At 37.8% G+C, this 21,744-nt stretch overlaps 1 protein-coding gene across 2 annotated transcripts in view; it reads left to right on the plus strand.

The window, feature by feature from the left end:
* LOC309666647 (uncharacterized protein) overlaps positions 1-21,744 on the plus strand; it is a 613,160-nt gene that overhangs the window by 29,707 nt on the left and 561,709 nt on the right. Inside the window, exon 2 of one of the 2 annotated variants that reach the window (XR_014267186.1) lies at positions 20,461-20,552. The gene's annotated coding sequence lies outside the window, so the exon portion shown is untranslated. Of the gene's footprint in view, positions 1-15,420; positions 20,553-21,744 lie in introns of those variants that run through there. The other variant, XR_014267187.1, reaches the window with a different exon arrangement.

Here is a 21,744-nt window from a genome sequence, read left to right on the forward strand (position 1 = left end):
GAATAGGAGTTAAAAATTTTTTTATTTTTAAAAGAAGCTGCATTATCATTCTGCTTGTGGTCCTAGTTTCACAATCTTTATATTCAGACCCCTGTCTTTTTCTGTTCGACATACCCACAATGTACCAGTACTTACCCATGCAGCCTCAATGAGCAACATGGCTCCACTCCCAGTTCCCCAGCGAGCTTCCCAGTGAGTATCCTTCAGTATCACTTATAGTTCTTTCCTGGGCAGCTTCTCACAGTGGAGGAATCTGTCAATATTGCCTGTTACTTCAGAGTCTTAAACTATTTCCACAAATTCTGAAGGAAATCACTGATACTGGACAGTTTCAGCAAACTAATTATGCTTTCATTTTACTAGCCTTAAAAAAGCAATTTCTCATATAACTGTGGAAAAATCTAAAAACTCAGTTTTTTGAGGTCTGAAACTCAAACTCAGCCAGTGCTATCAACCCTGAGAATATGTGAAATGATTGATGTGGTGTTTCCACAGAGTTTGCCTGGGAAGTAAGTAACACTAGGGAGCCCCATCTGAAAAGGGCAATGATAAGTTGGTGGTTTGGGGAAATGGCCCAGTGGGTGTTAAATGCCAGGTCCTTGATGTGGATCTGAGGTGCAGAAAGTTCCTCAGGCTTTTGGAACTACAAGGAATTGGGGATACTCCTGCTTCCTCAGTCTCCTACTAAGGATATTTCACTTTCTTTATGAGAGGAACCCAACTTAGGGAGCCATTTCATTGAGATCACAGGAGTCCTTTCTTGGGATTTTGATCCTTAGTGGACAGTTTTCTCTTTAGCTTCTGTTTACTTTGCTATACCTACCTGAGTGGGGACACTGATTTGAATTTTGCCCAAGGAAAAACCAGTGTAATCAAAAGACTTTGATTCAGTTCAACTGTCGTATTTGGGTACTTGACCTTCAAGGAGGAAGAGGTGTTTTCAGGCACAGAAAACAGCCTAAGGAAAAATTTGGAGACTTGAAAGAATATTCTGTGTTTGATCAATGGAAAATAGTCTGGTTTGTCAATAATACTGGGGCTGGGGCCTTGGAGGGAGGCCAGTAAAAGGAAAGATGGACTTCTAGATCTCAAAAACAGAAGTGTCTTTCAAGTAAAAGGCACCTCCAACTCAAAGACCTTCTCAGCTGTGTACACTTTTGCTCTTCTTTTTCTTCACAATTTCTTCCTGTCAGTTCTATGCAGTTGGTAACTGAATTACTGTGGTAACTCTGGCCTTGAGGGACAGTCCTGACACAGGCCAGAGTCCTGTAAATCATGCCTACACCTGCCTTTCTGTTCCTGTTGCTGTATCTTTCTTTTACTCTTTTACTTGAGACTCTCTTGACTGAATTCCACTTTGCTCCTCAGATACTTTGATTTCTTCTGGCTTGGCTCCTAATGCCCTTCTGTTTGTTCACTAATGTCTGATTATGTATACTAGATGGAATTTCTTTCCCTGGCTTTCAGCCCTGTCTGGACCAGATTCTGTCTCCGCTCTACCTGTACCTCCCCCGGTGCTCTAGCCATAATTCTCTCAGGCAGAACTAATTCCTCACATAACTTGCTATTGACTTCAACTCCCTGTTTCCTGTCTTAGAGTATAATTTCTCCCTCTCCTTCTCTTTCTTAATTTTTCTTTCTCCCCATTTTCTCTCAGTAAGTTTCTCTATGGCAAGACCTAATTTATCTTCATACTTTACAGAATTGCATATGAAAATATTCAGTAAGTGTTTATAGAGTTGAGTTCTATTTAACAGTTGAAATTTTAATTTCCTGTTCTATACAGTAAATCAAATTACTGCATTGCTTTTTTTCTCCTCAGGTTAATTAAGATATTATTAACAAATAAAAATTGTATATATTTAAGTTGTGCAACTAGATGTTTTGATATATGTATGCATTGTTAAATGATTACCATAATCAAGCTAATTAGCATATCTTTCACTTCATATAGTTACCTTTTTCTTTTGGTGATAATACTTAAGGTCTATCCTCTTAGTAAATTTTAGGTATACAATACAGTATTGTTAACTATAGTCACATTGCTGTACATTAGATCTCCAGAACTTATTAATCTTGCATAATTAAACTTTGTGCCTTTGAGACATCTTCCTATTTTCCCACCCCCCAGCCTCTGGAAACCACTGTTCTGCTCTCTACTTCTATGAGTTTGACTATTTTAGATTCCACATATAAATGAGATCATAAAGTATTTGTCATTCTACATCTGGCTTATTTCACTTAGCAGAATGTCCTCCAGGTTCATCCATACTGTTGCAAATGGCAGGATTTCATTCTTTTTTAAGGCTGAGTAATATTCCATATTGTATGTATATACCACATTTTCTTTTTTTTCTTTCCCAGTCTTATTGAGATATAATTGATATATAACACTGTATTATTTTTAAAGTATACAACATAATGATTACCACAATAAGTTTGGTTAACATTCATCACCTCATGAAGTTACAATTCTTTTTCTTGTGACGAGAGCTTTTAAGATGTACTCTCAGCAACTTCCAAATGTACAATACATTATTGTTAACTACGGCCACCATGCTGTACATTACATCCCCAGAACTTAATTATCTTATAACTGGAAGTTTGTGCCTTTTGATCATCTTCACCCACTTCTCCCACACACCACCCCAATTCTTCTGGCAACTACCAATCAATCTGTTCTATGTTTCTATGAGTTCATTTTTTTTTATTGATAGATTCCACATATAAGTGAGATCATACAGTTTTTGCTTTCTCTGTCTGACTTATTTAACTTAGCCTAATGTCCTTAAGATCCATCCATGTTGTTGCAAATGGCAGGATTTCCTTCTATTTCATGGCTTACTAATATTCCATTATGTATATAACATCTTCTTTATCCACTCGTACATGAATAGACACATGTTGTTTCTGTGTCTTGGCTATTGTATATAATGCTGCAGTGAACATGGGGACGCACATAGCTCTTATCGCTTGTCTTTTGGATGATAGCCATTCTAATAGGTGTGAGGTGATATCTCATTGTAGTTTTGATTTGTATTTCCCTTATGATTAGTGATGTTAACACCTTTTCAAGAACCTGTTGACTATTAATATGTCTTCTTTGGAAGTTTGTTCAGTGTTTCTGCCTGTTCTTAAATGAAATTGTTTGATCTTTTGCTATTGAGTTATATCCATTCTTTATATTTTGGATAGTACCCCCTTATCAGATATATAATTTACAAATATTTCCTCCCATTTGGTAGGTTGCTTTTTCATTTTGTTGATAGTTTCCTTTGCTATGCAGAAGATTTTAAGTTTGATGTAACCCCACTTATTTATTTCTTGCTTTTGTTGCCTTTGCTTTTGGTGTCAAATCCAAAAATCATTGCCAAGTCCTATGTCAAGGAGCTTACCCCCTATGTTTTCTCCTAGAAGTTTTATGATTTCAGGTCTTATATTCAAGTCTTTAATTCAGTTTGAGTTGATTTTTGTGTTTGGTGTAAGAGAGTGGTCCAGTTTCATTCTTTTGCATGTGGCTGTCCAGTTTTTCCAACACGATTTATTGAAGAGACCATCCTTTGTGCATTGTATATTCTTGGCTCCTTTGTCATAAATTAATTGACCATATGTATGTCAAGTATGTTTATTTCCGGGCTCAATATTCTATTCCATTGAACTATGTGTCTATTTTTATGCCAATACCATGCTGTTTTGATTACCATAGCTTAAAAATATAGTTGAAATTAGGAAGTGTGATGCCTTCAGTTTTGTTTTTCTTTCTCCAGATTGCTTTTGTTATTCTGGGTCTTTTGTGGTTTCTTACAAATTTTAGGATTGTTTTTTCTATTTCTGTGAAAAATGCCATTGGAATTTTGATAGGAATTGATTTGAATCTGTAGACTGTAAAATGGACATTTTAACAATATTAATTCTTCCAATCTTGTTAATCTCTTGCTGTGTGCTAATATGCGTGGCTTGGCCCAACACACTGTAGTGATACCACTAAATTATCCTGGTAGCCATCTAAACTGGTACCTAGATCCTTGAAAAAGCCCTTTTTCAGGCTCCTAATTTCAGCTAGTCATGCTCAAAATGCCATTTTTATGTTTCATTATGAACATTTGTCTCATTGCCTTGCAGTTATTTGCATACATGGCCACCACTGGACTTCTGAGGCAGGAGTCACGAACAGCCTGTCCATCTTTGGCCATCAATAACTCTTAGTTATCTGAACTGTCAGATCTGCTGATTTTTTATTATCTGGGAAAGCTGATAGCTCCTGCATGTCCCCCAGGATCAGTTTTTGATACTCAGAGAATATGAACCAATATGAACATTTACATAAGCTACACTTGATAAAGTGATTCTTTTGGGAATCTTAGGCATGGTATTTTATTAGCCACGTGTAAATGGTATCTAACTTGTTTATTTTAATCACCTTATTTCTGCTCTTCTTTGATGATTTTGAAAAGGAAGGAGTAGATCTCTATGTGAAATTATAAATATGTTTTCTTCTTGGCTTAAATTAAACAAATGCAATAGGAATTTTCTGCTAATAAACTATGACCACCTTTGAGTTCTCAAGTAACATAAATGTGACACAAGAATTCTCTAGAACAGAGGGCTTCAAACTTTGTTGACTGCATACACATATCTGTAAAAATAGTTGAGCATATATCCCAAACATAAATTTCTTAAAATATTAACGTTTTAATTTAGTTTAATGGTACTTATATAGAATTTACTATGTTGAATGCACTGTTAGAGTTTCACAAATTTTAACTAATTTTTCTTCATAACAATACAATGAAATAGGTACTATTATTACTACCATTTCACATATAAAGAAGTTGAGGCAAAGAGAGATTAAATAAATTGTCCATGTTAAAACAGTAGTAAGTAGCAAAGCTTGGCAGTCTGGTTCCATGTTCATGCTGTTAATCAATCCATTAACCTGCCTTTATAATAAATAAAAAATAACTATAAAGAATAATGCTATTATCTTTCATACATTAAAAAACAAAATAAAAATTTAAAAGAATAAGGCAAAGGGGAATGAAAATGTTTAAAAATGTCAGGTTAATTGTAAGAGCTGCATGTTATCAATGACTAAATATCATAAGAAAGAATATATACACAAAAACATTTGTAATTGAATGATTGTGGATATAATTTAAATTGTTGACTGTTAATTTCAAATATTTTGACCAACTCTTTATCTGCTCTAATTAGGTCATCTTTGTTTTTAACCTCATTATATGGCCAATGAAGAACTTATACCAGGAGTAGAACTTTCCATGATGCCATTTTCTTGTTCACTTACATCTTTGTATCACTAGTATTGTCTTTAACATGTAGTGCCTTTGTGGGAATATTTTAAGGTAATTTGTCCTTCGTGTGAAGGTTAGTTTAGATAAAACTCAACAATATAATCTGCAAATCCTCCTAACTGGTCTCTTGTAAACCATTCTAGGGTGTGCATACTGAAATCAGAGAATAAATGCATGAGGGCACCACCATTTAGCCCTCTGTGCCTGGATCCTTCACACTTCCTTCAGGACATTTTGCTCACTGTATGAGATTTGAGGCCTCTGACACCCTACTTACTGAACAAGGATGCAGTGATAATCCATATATTAAATATAGACTCATTTTAGTTTCTATTTTTAGAAAAAATAGAAATGGAAATTCTAATATTTTTCTTTACATCTCCCCCAAAGGATTGTCTTGTGCTTTTCCTGGGGGTATGCACATCCTCCTCTTGGTTAGAAAACCCTTTAATGCAGATAAAGAGGTCACCTAAATGTAAGGACTCAAATATGAAATCATCTGAATATAAGGATTCAACTATGAAAATACTATTATGGCTCAGAGAGGCAAAGGAGGGCTTGTAAACATGAAGTACAGTAGAGCTGCAGCAGAAGTCTGGCCCACAAATAAAGATAGATATTGTTAACCTACTAAAAAGTGAGAAAAGTTTAAGTTGCCCTAGCTCTTTCTGGTAAAAAATCTTTTTTTTCTTCCTCCCTCCCTCCCTCTCTCCTTTCTTTGTTTCTTTCTTTGTTTCTTTCTTTGTTTCCTTTCTTTCTCTCTTTCTCTATCTCTCTTTCTCTGTCTCTCTTTCTCTCTCTCCCTTCCTTCCTTCCTCCCTCCCTCCCTCCCTCTCCTTCCTTCCTTCCTTCCTTCCTTCCTTCCTTCCTTCCTTCCTTCCTTCCTTCCTTTCTTTCTTTCTTTCTTTCTTTCTTTCTTTCTTTCTTTCTTTCTTTCTTTCTTTCTTTCTTTCTTTCTTTCTTTCTTTCTTTCTTTCTTTCTTTCCTCCCTCACTCTCTCCCTCCCTCCCTCCTTCTTTTCTTCCTTCCTTTGTTCCTTGTCTGTCAATTCCTTCATGGTTATGTTTAATCTTCAGTTCATATCTTTTGGTTGAGCTCTACAGACACATTGTGGAGTTAACAAAATTGGACACACCCCATTGCTTCTCTCTTTACATTACTGGGCTGAGATCCTTCACTTACTTCCATGCACTAATGAGTCATGAAATATTAACTTCTGCTAATATAATCCAGGGAGGCCATTGGGGATTTGTCTGAACAATTGAGAGAGGAATGGAGTGCTTGGCTTACAAATTAGTTTGCTGAAATACATGAGATTTTTCTTCAGGAAAAAAAAAAAAAACCTCAACAGTCAAAAAAGTTGTATGACAAGAAATAATTGCACAGTTTAAACAAATAATTTTTAGATAAGTATGATATTATTTAGTCACTATTTAGATTTTAAAGAAGATACCATGTTTTAAAAAATAATAAAATGCTAATTTCTCTGTAAATTGCATGGTCTTTATAGTTTTTCCCTTTCTCACCAATCTGAGCAAAGAAAATTCTCCCTAACAGTTTGATGTTTTTCACTTTCCTAACTGAAGACTTTATTCTACCTTTTTGTAGTTCAAGAAATTTAGCTCAGAGCAATGAATAAGTCTGTCATTATCCAAATGTAAGCATATTTGCATCTGTTTGGATAAATCAAAACTGAAAGTATCACAGGGAAACTGAAAATTCTCTTTTGTTTGTTTAAATTTAAATATGGGTAGATAAAATATAATTTCAAAAGGACACTTCCTTAAATCTGAAGTGTAATTACATCCTCTGTAGTGCAAAGATATTTTTGATAGATGTTGACCAATGCAGAATGAGTGGCACAATTGAATAAAGCCACAAGTTATACTGTTTTTGTAAAATGTGTTCATCATCCATTTTCACTAAGAGCAAATGGCACAAATATTCCTTGAAAATACAGAGTTTGATTGCTTGATTCATACTCACATATTTTTCAAAATAATTCATGCATGTGAAAAATGAAATATTATATTGAACTGTTGTCCTCTGCCTGCCCCCTCAAATCCCCAGTCTACTTTTTCAGAGTCAAACATTTTTATATTTCTTTCAGCTGTTTCTTCCGGCATTTTCCTCCATATTATCTGTTGATTTCCCATCAAGCTAAGGCTCTTAGAACTGGTGTCTTAATTTTTTTCCCCATGCTTTATTTTCCGGCCCAATACCCTTCTTTTTTTTTTTTTACATCTTTATTGGAGTATAATTGCTTTACAATGTTGTGTTAGTTTCTGCTGTATAACAAAGTGAATCAGCTATATGTATACATATATCCCCATATCCCCTCCCTCTTGCGTCTCCCTCCCACCGTCCCTATCCCACCCCTCTAAGAGGTCACAAAGCATGGAGCTGATCTCCCTGTGCTACACAGCTGCTTCCCACTAGCTATCTATTTTACATTTAGTAGTGTATATATGACAATTCTATTCTCTCACTTCATCCCAACTTCCCCTTCCCCCCGCCACAGTGTCCTCATTCCATTCTCTACATCTGCATCTTTATTCCTGTCCTGCGCCTAGGTTCATCAGAACCTTTTCTTTTTTTTATGTTCCATCTATATGTGTTAGCATACAGTATTTATTTTTCTCTTTCTGACTTACTTCACTCTGTATGACATACTCTAGGTCCATCCACCTCACTACAGATAACTCAGTTTCATTTCTTTTTATGGCTGAGTAATATCCCATTGTATATATGTGCCACATCTTCTTTATCCATTCATCTGTCGATGGACACTTAAGTTGCTTAGATGTCCTGGCGATTGTACATAGTGCTGCAGTGAACATTGTGGTACATGTCTCTTTTTGAATGATGGTTTTCTCAGGGTATATGCCCAGTGGTGGGATTGCTGGGTTATATGGTAGTTCTATTTTTAATTTTGTAAGGAACCTCCATACTGTTCTCCATAGTGGCTGTATCAATTTACATTCCCACCCACAGTGCAAGAGGGTTCCCTTTTCTCCACACCCTCTCCAGCATGTATTGTTTGTAGATTTTCTGATGATGGCCATTCTGACTGGTGTGAGGTGATACCTCATTGTGGTTTTGATTTACATTTCTCTAATGATTAGTGATGTTGAGCATCCTTTCATGTGTTTGATGACAATCTGTATATATTCTTTGGAGAAATGTCTGTTTAGGTCTTCTGCCCATTTTTGGATTAGGTTGTTTGTTTTTTTGATATTGAGCTGCATGAGCTGCTTATATACTTAGGAGATTAATCCTTTGTCAGTTGCTTCATTTGCAAATATTTTCTCCCATTCTGAGGGCTTTTTGTCTTGTTTATGGTTTCCTTTGCTGTGCAAAAGCTTTTAAGTTTCATTAGGTCCCATTTGTTTATTTTTGTTTTTATTTTCATTACTCTAGGGGGTGGGTCAAAAAGGATCTTGCTGTGATTTATGTCATAGCGTGTTCTGCATATGTTTTCCTCTAAGAGTTTTATAGTGTCTGGCCTTATATTTAGGTCTTTAATCCATTTTGAGTTTATTTTTGTGTATGGTGTTAGGGAGTGTTCTAATTTCATTCTTTTACATGTAGCTGTCCAGTTTTCACAGCACCACTTATTGAAGAGGCTGTCTTTTCTCCATTGTATACTCTTGCATCCTTTGTCAAAGATAAGGTGACCAAATGTGCATGGGTTTATCTCTGGGCTTCCTATTCTTGTTCCATTGATCTATATTTCTCTTTTTGTGCCAGTACCATACTGTCTTGATTACTGTAGATGTGTACTATGGTCTGAAGTCAGGGAGCCTGATTCCTTCAGCTCCATTTTTCTTTCTCAAGATTGCTTTGGCTATTCAGGGTCTTTTGGGTTTCCACACAAACTGTGAAAAAATTTTTTTCTAGTTCTGTGAAAAATGCCATTGGTATTTTGATAGGGATTGCATTGAATCTGTAGACTGCTTTGGGTAGTATAGTCATATTCACAATGTGGATTCTTCCAATCCAAGAACATGGTATATCTCTCCATCTGTTTGTATCCTTTTTGATTTCTTTGATCAGTGTCTTATAGTTTTCTGCATACAGGTCTTTTGTCTCCTTAGGTAGGTTTATTCCTAGGTATTTTATTCTTTTTGTTGCAGTGGTAAATGGGAGTGTTTCCTTTATTTCTCTTTCAGATTTTTCATCATTAGTGTATAGGAATGCAAGAGATTTCTGTGCATTAATTTTGTATCCTGCTACTTTACCAAATTTGTTGATTAGATTTAGTAGTTTTCTGGTAGCATCTTTAGGATTCTCTATGTATAGTATCGTGTCATCTGCAAACAGTGACAGTTTTACTTCTTCTTTTCCGATTTGAATTCGTTTTATTTCTTTTTTTTCTCTGCTTACCATGGCTAAAACTTCCAAAACTATGTTGAATAACAGTGGTGAGAGTGGGCACCCTTGTCTTGTTCCTGATCTTAGAGGAAATGGTTTCAGTTTTCACCATTAAGAATGATGTTGAAAAAAAAAAAAAAAAAAAAAGAATGATGTTGGCTGTGGGTTTGTCATATGTGGCCTTTATTAAGTCAAGGTAGTTTCCCTCTATGCCCACTGTCTGGAGAGTTTTTATTATAAATGGGTGTTGAATTTTGTCAATAGCTTTTTCTGCTTCTATTGAGATGATCATATGTTTTTTCTCCTTGAATTTGTTAATATGGTTTATCACATTGATTGATTTGCATGTATTAAAGAATCCTTGCATTCCTGGGATAAACCCCACTTGATCATGTGTGTATGATCCTTTTAATGTGCTGTTGGATTCTGTTTGCTAGTATTTTGTTGAGGATTTTTGCATCTATGTTCATCAGTGATATTGGCCTGTAGTTTTCTTTCTTTGTGACATCTTTGTCTGGTTTTGGTATCAGGGTGATGGTGACCTCGTAGAATGAGTTTGGGAGTGTTCCTCCCTCTGCTATATTTTGGAAGAGTTTGAGAAGGATAGGTGTTAGCTCTTCTTTAAATGTTTGATAGAATTTGTCTGTGAAGCCATCTGGTCCTGGGCTTTTGTTTGTTGGAAGATTTTTAATCACAGTTTCAATTTCAGTGCTTGTGATTGGTCTGTTCATATTTTCTATTTCTTCCTGGTTCAGTCTCAGAAGGTTGTGCTTTTCTAGGAATTTGTCCATTTCTTCCAGGTTGTCCATTTTATTGGTATATAGTTGCTTGTAGTAATCTCTCATGATCCTTTGTATTTCTGCAGTGTCAGTTGTTACTTCTCCTTTTTCATTTCTAATTTTATTGATTTGAGTCTTCTCCCTTTTTTTCTTGATGAGTCTGGTTAATGGTTTATCAATTTTGTTTATCTTGTCAAAGAACCAGCTTTTAGTTTTATTGATATTTGCTATCGTGTCCTTCATTTCTTTTTCATTTATTTCTGATCTGATCTTTATTTCTTTCGTACTGCTAACTTGGGGTTTTTTTTTGTTTTTCTTTCTCTAATGGCTTTAGTGTAAGGTTAGGTTGTTTATTTGAGATGTTTCTTGTTTCTTGAGGTAGGATTGTATTGCTATAAACTTCCCTCTTAGAACTGTTTTTACTGCATCCCAGAGGTTATGGGTTGTCGTGTTTTCATTGTCATTTGTTTCTAGGTATTTTTTGATTTCCTCTTTGATTTCTTCTGTGATCTCTTGGTTACTTAGTAGAGTATTGTTTAGCCTCCATGTGTTTTATTTTTTACAGATTTCCTCCTGTAATTGATATCTAGTCTTATAGCATTGTGGTCAGAAAAGATAGTTGATATGATTTCAATTTTCTTAAATTTACCAAGGCTTGATTTGTGACCCAAGATATGATCTATCCTGGAGAATGTTCCATGAGCACTTGAGAAAAAATTTTATTCTGTTGTTTTTGTTTGGATTGTCCTATAAATATCAATTAAGTCCATCTTGTTTAATGTTTCATATAAAGCTTGTATTTCCTTATTTATTTTCATTTTGGATGATCTGTCCATTGGTGAAAGTGGGGTATTAAAGTCCCCTACTATGATTGTGTTACTGCCGAGTTCCTCTTTGTGGCTGTTAGCATTTGCCTTATGTATTGAGGTGCTCCTATGTTGGGTGCATAAATATTTGCAATTGTTATATCTTCTTTTTGGACTGATCCCTTGATCATTATGTATTGTCCTTCTTTGTCTCTTGTAATAGTCTTTATTTTAAAGTCTATTTTGTCTGAGTTGAGAATTGCTACTCTAGGTTTCTTTTGATTTCCATTTGCATGGCATATCTTTTTCCATCCCCTCACTTTCAGTCTGTATGTGTCCCTACGTCTGAAGTGGGTCTCTTGCAGACAGCACGTATACAGGTCTTTTTTTTGTATCCATTCAGCTAGTCTATGTCTTTTGGTTGGAGCATTTAATCCCTTTACATTTAAGATAGTTATCCATATGTATGTTCCTATTACCATTTCTGAATTGTTTTGGGATTTTTTTTTGTAGGTGTTTTCCTTCTCTTGTGTTTCCTGTCTAGAGAAGTTCCTTTACCATTTGTTATAAAGCTGGTTTGGTGGTGCTGAATTCCCTTAGCTTTTGCTTGTCTGTAAAGGTTTTAATTTCTCTGTTGAATCTGAATGAGATCCTTGCTTGGTAGAGTAATCTTGCTTGTAGGTTTTTCCCTTTCATCACTTCAGATATGTCCTGCCACTCCCTTCTGGCTTGCAGAGTTTCTGCTGAAAGATCAGATGTTAACCTTATGGGAATTCCCTTGTATGTTATTTGTTGTTTTTCCCTTGCTGCTTGTAATATCTTTTCTTTGTATTTAGTTTTTGGTAGTTTGATTAATATATGTCTTGTCATGTTTCTCCTTGGATTTATCCTGTATGGGACTCTCTGTGCTTCCTGGACTTGACTGACTATTTCTTTTTCCATATTAGGGAAGTTTTCAACTATCATCTCTTCAAATATTTTCTCAGTCCGTTTGTTTTTCTCTTCTTCTTCTGGGACCCTTATAATTCAAATGTTGGTGCGTTTAATGTTGTCCCAGAGGTCTCTGAGACTGTCCTCAATTCTTTTCATTCTTTTTTCATTATTCTGCTCTGTGGTAGTTATTTCCACTATTTTATCTTCGAGGTCACTTAACCATTCTTCTGCCTCAGTTATTCTGCTATTGATTCCTTCTAGAGAATTTTAAATTTCATTTATTGTGTTGTTCATCATTGTTTGTTTGCTCTTTAGTTCTTCTAGGTCCTTGTTAAATGTTTCTTGTATGTTCTTAATTCTATTTCCATGATTTTGGATCATCTTTACTATCATTACTCTGAATTCTTTTTCAGGTAGACTGCCTATTTCCTCTTCATTTGTTTGGTCTGGTGGGGTTTTGCCTTGCTTCTTCATCTGCTATGTGTTTCTTTGTCTTTTCATTTTGCTTAACTTACTGTGTGTGGGGTCTCCTTTTCACAGGCTGCAGTTTTCTAGTTTCTATTGTTTTTGGTGTATGCCCCCAGTGGCTAAGGTTGGTTCAGTGGGTTGTGTAGGCTTCCTGGTGGAGGGGACTGGTGCCTGTGTTCTGGTGGATGAGGCTGGATCTTGTCTTTCTGGTGCGCAGGACCGCGTCTGGTGGTGTGTTTTGGGGTGTCTGTGAACTTATTATGATTTTAGGCAGCCTCTCTGCTAATGGGTGGGGTTGTGTTCCTGTCTTGCTAGTTGTGTGGCATAGGGTGTCCAGCACTTTAGCTTGCTGGTCGTTGAGTGGAGCTGGGTATTAGCGTTAAGATGGAGATCTCTGGGTGAGCTTTTGCCTTTTGATATTATGTGGAGTCAGGAGGTCTCTGGTATAACAATGTCCTGAACTCGCTTCTTCCACCTCAGAGGCAGAGGCCTGACACCTGGCTGGAGCAGCAAGACCCTGTTAGCCACACATCTCAGAAGAAAAGGGAGAAAAAAGAAAGAAAGAAAAAATAAAATAAAATGAAAGAAAGTTATGAAAATTAAAAAAAAATATTTAAAATGAAAAAAAGAAAGAAAGAAGAGAACAACCAAACCAAAAAACAAATCCACCAAGGATATCAAGCACTAAAAACTATACTAAAAATACGAAAAAAAAACACAAAAGAAACGGACAGACAGAACCCTAGGACAAAATGGTAAATGCAAAGCTATACAGACAAAATCACAGAAAGAAGCATACACATACATACTCACAAAAAGAGAAAAAGCAAAAAAAAAAAAAATCTATTTAGAAAAAAAGAAGGAAGAGAGCAACCAAATCAGTAAACAAATCTACCAATGATAATAAACTCTAAAAACTAGACTAAGATAAACATAAAACCAGAAACAAATTAGATGTAGAAAGCAAACCCCAAGTGTACAGTTGCTCCCAAAGTCCACCGCCTCAATTTTGGGATGATTCGTTGTCTATTCAGGCATTCCACAGATTCAGGGTACATCAAGTTGGTTGTGGAGATTTAATCTGCTGCTCCTGAGGCTGCTGGGAGAGATTTCCCTTTCTCTTCTTTGTTCGCACAGCTCCTGGGGTTCAGCTTTGGATTTGGACCCACGTCTGCTTGTAGGTCACCTGAGGGCATCTGTTCTTCGCTCACACAGGACGTGGTTAAAGGAGCAGCTGCTGCGGGGGCTCTGGCTCACTCAGGCCGGGGGGAGGGAGGGGTACGGATGCGGGGCGAGCCTGCGGCGGCAGAGGGCAGCATGACGTTGCACCAGCCTGAGGCGCGCCGTGCGTTCTCCCGGGGAAGTTGTCCCTGGATCACGGGACCCTGGCAGTGGCGGGCTGCACCAGCTCCCGGGAGGGGCGGTGTGGAGAGCGACCTGTGCTCGCACACAGGCTTCTTGGTGGTTGCAGCAGCAGCAGCCTTAGCATCTCATGCCCGTCTCTGGGGTCCGCGCTGATATCCACGGGTCGTGCCCATCTCTGGAGCTCGTTTAGGTGGTGCTCTGAATTCCCTCTCCTCACGCACCCCAAAACAATGGTCTCTTGCCTCTTAGGCAGGTCCAGACTTTTTCCTGGACTCCCTCCTGGCTAGCTGTGGTGCACGAGCCTCCTTTAGGCCGTGTTCATGCAGCCAACCCTTCTGGCTTGCAGTGTCCTGGGACCACTCTCCCTGTGGTCTGACCTCCGAAGCCCGAGCCTCAGTTCCCAGCCCCCGCTGCCCCAGCAGGTGATCAGACTAGCCTCTCGGGCTGGTGAGTGCTGGTTGGCACTGATCCTCTGTGCGGGAATCTCTCCGCTGTGCCCTCCACACCTCTGTTGCTGCGCTCTCCTGCGTGGCTCTGAAGCTTCCCCCCTCTGCCACCCGCAGTCTCCGCCTGTGAAGGGGCTTCCTAGTGTGTGGAAACCTTTCCTCCTTCACAGCTCTCTCCCAGAGGTGCAGATCCCATCCCTATTCTTTTGTCTCTGTTTTTTCTTTTTTCTTTTCCCTACCCAGGTACGTGGGGAGTTCCTTGCCTTTTGGGAAGTCTGAGGTCTTTTACCAGTGTTCAGTAGGTGTTCTGTAGGAGTTGTTCCTCATGTAGATGTATTTCTGATGTATTTGTGGGGAGGAAGGTGATCTCCACGTCTTACTCCTCCACCATTTTGAAGATCTCTCAGGACAACTTTAAAAATTTAGTGCATATCCAGAATTTCCCTTTCCCCTCACATTTGATTAATACTTTTGCTGGATATTCTATTTTAGTTAAAGTAACTTTTCCTCAACATTTTGAATGCATTGAATTTCATTCTAAATACAGGTGTTCTTTATGTGACCAGATTTTTTCTCTGGAAGATTTTAGATTCTTCTCTTTAACTCTGGCACTCTAAAATGTCATCAAGATATGCCATAAGTAGTCTTTTCTCCTTAATTGTATTGAGTAATCAGTGGGACATTGTAAACTCATGTCCTCTGTAAACTCATGTCCTCAAGTTCTTGTATATTTACTTATATAATTTTCTTTTGATGAATTTCTCCTCTCCAGTTGTTTCTGTTCCACCTTTCTGTAACTCCCATTATTCAGATGTTAGACCTGATGGATTAATCCTGTAGGTCACTTTTCTCAATTATTTCCCAACTCTTTGTCTAATTATTTTTATATTCTGAGAGATTTTGTTTACTGTGTCTTCTAGATTTTTTTTTTTTAAAGTATTTTTAAAAAATATTTTATTTATTTATTTATGGCTGTGTTGGGTCTTCGTTTCTGTGTGAGGGCTTTCTCCAGTTGCGGCAAGTGGGGGCCACTCCTCATCGCGGTGCGCGGGCCTCTCACTATCGCGGCCTCTCTTGTTGTGGAGCCCAGGCTCCAGACGCGCAGGCTCAGCAATTGTGGCTAACGGGCCCAATCGCTCCGCGGCACGTGGGATCCTCCCAGACCAGGGCTCGAACCCGTGTCCCCTGCATTGGCAGGCAGATTCTCAACCACTGTGCCACCAGGGAAGCCCGTCTTCTAGATTTTTAATTGGATTTTTTTATGACTCTGATATTTTAATTTCCAAGTGCCCTTTCTTATTTTTGGGTCATTCCCTTTCTTGGTGGTTTTTGTTTTTATGGATGGAATAATTTATCTTTCTGATAATATTAATAATAAATTTTGTACCTGATTCCAGGTTTCCTTCTTTCTGTATGTTTTGATCTCTCTCTTTCAGAGTAAAGGCTTTTCTCAGATGTTAAGTGATCCCTTGCTGTCTGTTCATATTTAAGAATGCAGCAGTAAGGAACTGATAAGAAATGGCATGTGAGTCAGTGGGGCTGAGTGATTAAGTGGTGCTTTAGGCTTTTCACGAGGGGGATCCTTAAATGTAAGTATCCTTAAATGTAAGTCTTTTCTTTTGGTTGATTCGTTTCTCCAGAGAAAGGTCCTCCAGTCTGGTACTTGGGAAATACTTGGTTGCTTGCTCTGGATATGGATAGAAGACGACTCAGTGGGGTGGGGGTAGGGCATGTCACATCTTTGCCCTCTATTGCATTTAAGTTCCTCAAGTCTACAGCCTTTTCCCAGAGAATTAACCTCTGCTGTCCTGCCTAGTGTAGAGGTGTGGTGGCAGTGGGACTGTGGTGTTTGCCTGGTTAAGAAAGATGTTGGAAGGGACCGGTATATAGACTTAACCGGTATTTGTATTCAGCTTGCGTATTATATCTACCTTCTGATACTTCTGAAGTGTCAAGTATGGTGCCTCCAAGTCTTTGGTGTCTCAGGGGTTCTACAGATGAATTCACTCACTCAGCTCTCATCAACTGCCGTCTCTGCAGAGACTTTGGATTGGGTCTTCTTTTTCCCTGTTAGATCAATTACCATTCTCCATGTGCTTTCCACCTGCAATATATTTGTTAAAATATCTCATCTACTTATGCATCTCCTGCTGTTCTTTTTGTCCTCGTGCTGTTTTCCCTTTTTATTCCTTTGCTCTCTTTTTGGAGGTATCTCAGGAGACAGAGAAGAGTACTGCATGTGGTCATTCCGTTCTGTTTAATTAGACTTTGACCCTTTTCAAAGGCTCTGAACTTTTCCCCTCTCACTATTACTGTACTTGTTAGAGCCAAAGTTAGTGCCATTTTTTAAGTTCTAAGTTCTCCCTCAGTGGTCTCACTCAGAAGGTTCTTTATCCTATTTTTAAATTCCCTCAGGGTTTATTACTGTACACGCAGTGCCATCTTAGGCTCTTCGAAGACAAGAATACAGTTTCCAATTATGCAAGATAAGAGCTCCCTCACTGGTGTGCTGGGACATACTGGTGCACCACAGATGAGTATGGGTGCAAGGCGTTGATCCTCTCAGTCCTTGGGAAGCCAGGCTGTTTCTGGGCCTGTGGCCTCATGCATTCCATTTATTGCTATTTGTCATACAAACAGTACCATTTTCTATGTGAGGTATGGCCTGAAAAACGTTGGGAGCACTGCTATAAAGAAATCTAGTTGGTATTTTCATTTTGGGATTTGACATTTTGGACTATTCAATCCATCTTTACACACTATGAGGTTTATTCTTTGGTTAATGCATTAATAGAAGTGAAAAAACTCAAAGTATTCATGAAAAATGTATATATTTAAGTGGATTTTTTTGGGTGCATAACTAGATGAATTTAGCATTGATTTACTCTATGATCTTCTGTTTATTAGTATTGGAAATTCACTACAGATAAAGGACATATTTTAAGGAATCAGGCTATGTCTTAAATCCCAAAGCTGGAAGTCTTTCCAGCCTGTATAGACTGGATCCAGGAACTGGAAAGTGGGAGAAAGAGACTGCCTTTGGTTCTTCTAGCCCAGTCTTCTGCCTCTGCTGTTCTTTCTATATATACCCTAACTTTTCTGTCTTCCATAGTCCTAGTTCAAGTGCCCAGTGGAGACTGATAATCATCAACCACCTTTCAATGCCAAATTCAAACTCCCAGGAGAGAAACTGACTGGCCCAGCTTAAGTGGGTTTCCAAACAATGGCAGTAGTTTCTCTGCAGAAAATGATCAACCCAAAGTCAAAGAGTATGAACATGGCTGGGTGGTTTACCCCTTCCCATAGGAAAAGAGAGGTGCTCATTCAGGCAAATGCTCCAAACATGGCCACTACAAGCATGAAAGCAATTATCTTTTGCTTTATGACATGTAGGGTGTCGTATCACCACAAGTTTCTCACCACAGTTGCCTCCGGATTTGAATTTATTCATTATTTTCACAATATCAGAACTGGAAAAATATATTTTTGAAAAAAAAGAGTTTTTGAGAGGAGAACATATTAAAGCCATTGTTGCAGAATGTGGGTGATCCGTCTGTGTGAAACAGTTTCTGGTTAAATTGTAGTGTGGCTACATACACGGAAACTGATTATCTTTATGTGGCTTGTACAGGGCTCTGAAAGTGGTGAGATGAGAGGCAGGGGAGCCTTAAACTGCAGTCATCCATAACAAAAACAATGAAGTACAGGAATAAGCCAGAGAAGTGGGGAATGGAGGATAGGGGACTAAAATGATGGTATTAAAGAGGCAACTTGGTAGGAGATAGTGTTTATTGGTTTGGGCAGTAAGGAGAATGTAGAAAGTAAGAAGAGGCCATGTTTTTGACTTGGGCAAATGAGTGGATGGTGGTGCCATTTGTTGAGATATAGAAAGTAGGAGGGGAGGAGGTAGGTTTTGGGGGAACAATGAATTTAGTTTTAGACATTTTCAGTTGTAGATTCCTGAAGAGAATCTAGGTTCCAACTATGTAGTTAGGAATATGTATTTATAGCTCAGGAAAAAAATTTTCTACCAGAAACATAGAACTAGAATAAATTATATGTATTTTTATTTCTAAGAATATTTGGAATACCCTATTTTCTAAGTGTCCTTTATTTAAAAATTGGTTAGCTATAGATTTAAGCAATGACATGTTGTCAATAGCATTATTATTTTCACAAAACTTTTATTGATGTATAGCATATACTCAGAAAATTTTCAGTGGATTTTCAAAAATTTATACATCCACGTAACCAGAACTCAGATCAAGAGACAGAACACTGTCACTACCCTGCCCCCCAGAAGACCGTGCCTCCGCCTTCCAGACATGATATCTCCCAAAGAGTAACCACCATTCAAGATTAGTTTGGTCTGTTTTGAATTTTAATAAATAGAATCATATAGTATGTGTCCTCTCATGTCTGGTTTCTTTTGTCCAACCTGATGTTTTTGATGTTTTTGAGAGTCAACCATGTTTGCATGTAGCTGAAGTTGTTCATTCTCATGGCTATAAAATATTCCAAGTAAAGTTGTGACTATACCAGTTTATTTATCCATTCTATAGGTGATAGACAATTGGATGAAGCAGCATTACTTTTAGGGAGGTAGGTTTTAGGGATTTAGGGAGATAAGTTGAAGCTACCATACTAACATTTTTGAGTGAAAAATGGTAAATGGTGGGCTCTGAGTGTCTTTGGAGTCACTGGAGAAGGTGACTGGACTTCTGCAAGCACGGAGGGTGATAGGTCAACCAGGACATGAAAGAAAAGCTGACTGAGAAGGATTTAAAACCTGGCAACACTCTTGTTACAGTAGTTTATTTCTGAAATCAATGCCAAGGGGTAAAAAGTCTATCAATAGATTTTCTCTGTCTCGAAACAGTAAATAAGCGAACCACAAATAAAAAAGTGTGAAGAGGCTCTGTTGTTCTCTTGTCATTTGAGACTCAGTATTCCCCATGACTGGATAAAAATGAATTCATTTTGAAAAATAATTAAAAAAAATCCATCTGCTAGGTCTGGTGATGGACATCAGGAGGCCTAAGACAATGATAGTTTGGAATTAAAATAACTTTGGATGTCTCTTTACTATTGGTTATAAAATCATTAAGGGCCTGACGGGATCACTTAAGCACTTCAGTTTTACTACATTGCATTTCGTGGGGGATATTATAAGCTATAACTGTAATTGTGGATTGGGAAGTTGCAAAGGACTTGAATATCCCTCACACATGTAAAGATGTAAAGCACTAAAGTCAGCTTCTCTGGAGAGACGTCCCACAAAAAACCCCAAACCCTAGAAAGGATATGCCCATCTTTGTCAATCATGTCTCCTGCAGGTATCCGTTGCTCTATTTACTGGTTGATGCCATGAATTGATTCAGGTTTGCCTGAGTTCTTGAACCATTCCTTTCCAAGGCAAGATGTGTAGCCACAGTTCCAGTTTACCATCTGGTTGGGCCTGGAAGGAGAGTCTTGCGTTCTGATGAAAACGTTTTCACTGCCCCAGCGATGATCATGGTTACCTCTGTAGATTTTGAGTCCAACATTCCCAGCCACCTGTGTCTTTCTTCCCTCTTGGCATAGTGTTTGTAGGGTTAGGTAACAGTCTAGTTCAACATTACAATAGAAGCTTTGCCTGAGAAGCTGGTAGTCTGTCTGGTTCTTTCCCGACATACACAATGGCCAGCATCATGCTGAGAGCAGACAGATTGCCTGGATCCCTGAAGCTACTACCCACATAACTGACCACTAGGGGGCTGGGACTGGAGTGCATGAGTGAGGTACTTGCTTCAGATGCCAACTCTAAAGAGGCGTCAAAAAGTTCAGATATCAAGATAAACAGTATGTTAATGCAATATTTGAATGATCAAAATTTTGAATAATCAAAATTAAAATTTTAAACATCCATAATGAACAAAATATTAAAATTTTAAATAATGACAAGATCATTATTACTGATTTTTATCTTTTGCCTTAGGCTCCAGTTGACCTCGATGGGGTACTGTTCAATGGTGTGAATTTCCCTTCCGTGAGGTTCCATCTGTCAGACTGAACTCTGCCTGCTCGGAGGTAAGAAATGTCCTAAATATCCCTTTTGGGGGATTAATTTCTTTTATTTTTGTTTACTTATTAATGTAGAGTTGACATGCAATATTATGTTAATTTCAGTTGTATAACATATTGATCTGACATTTAAATACATTGTGAAATGATCACAACAAGTCTAGTAACAATCTGTCCCCATGCAAAGTTATTACAGTGTTATTGACCATTTTTCTTATGCTGTATATTATATCCCTGTGACTTATTTATTTATTGTATTAATTGGAAGTTTGTAGCTCTTAATCCCTTTCACCTATTTCACCTAACCCCCACCCCTCTGGCAACCATCAGTTATTCTTTGTATCTGTGAGTCTGTTTCTGTTTTATTTTGTTTTGTTCGTTTTGGTTTTTAGATTCCACATATACATGAAATCATACTATACTTTCTCTGTCTGACTTACTTCACTTGGCATAATACCCTCTAGATCCAGCCGTGTTGTCACAAGCGGCAAGATTTCATTCTATTTTATGGCTGAATAACATTCCATTGTATATATATGCCACATCTTCTTTATCCATTCGTCTATTGATGGTTGCTCCCATATCTTGGCTATTTTAAATAATGCTGCAATGAACACAGGGATGCATATATCTTTTCAAATAAGTGTTTTTATTTTCTTCAGGTAAATACCCAGAAGTAGAATTGCTGGATTATATGGTAGTTGTATTTTAATTTTTTGAGAACCCTCCATACTGTTTTTCATAGTGGGTGCTCCAGTTTACAGTATCACCAACAGCACCTGAGGGTTTAGTGGTGCTGAACTCTTTTAGCCCTTTCTTTTCTGTAAAACTCTTTATCTCTCCTTCAATACTGAATGATAACCTTGCCAGGTAGAGCATTCTTTGTTGTAACTTTTTTCCTTTCAGCACTTTGAATATATAGTGCCACTTCCTACTGGCCTGCTAAGTTTCTGCTGAAAAGGCAGCTGATAGTATTATGGGAGTTCCCTTGTACATAACTAGTTGCTTTTCTCTTGCTGTGTTTAAGTTCTCTCTGTTTAAATTTTGACATTTTAATTATAATGTGTTTTGTTGTGGATTTCTTTGAGTTCATCTTGTTTGATACTCACTGTGCTTCCTGGACACGGATGTCTGTTTCTTTCCCCAGGTTAGGGAAGTTTTCAGCTATTATTTCTTCGCTTAAGTTCTCTGCCTTTTT

The sequence above is a fragment of the Balaenoptera physalus genome, assembly GCF_965194825.1.
Source record: "Balaenoptera physalus genome assembly, chromosome: 9".
NCBI lineage: Eukaryota > Metazoa > Chordata > Mammalia > Artiodactyla > Balaenopteridae > Balaenoptera > Balaenoptera physalus.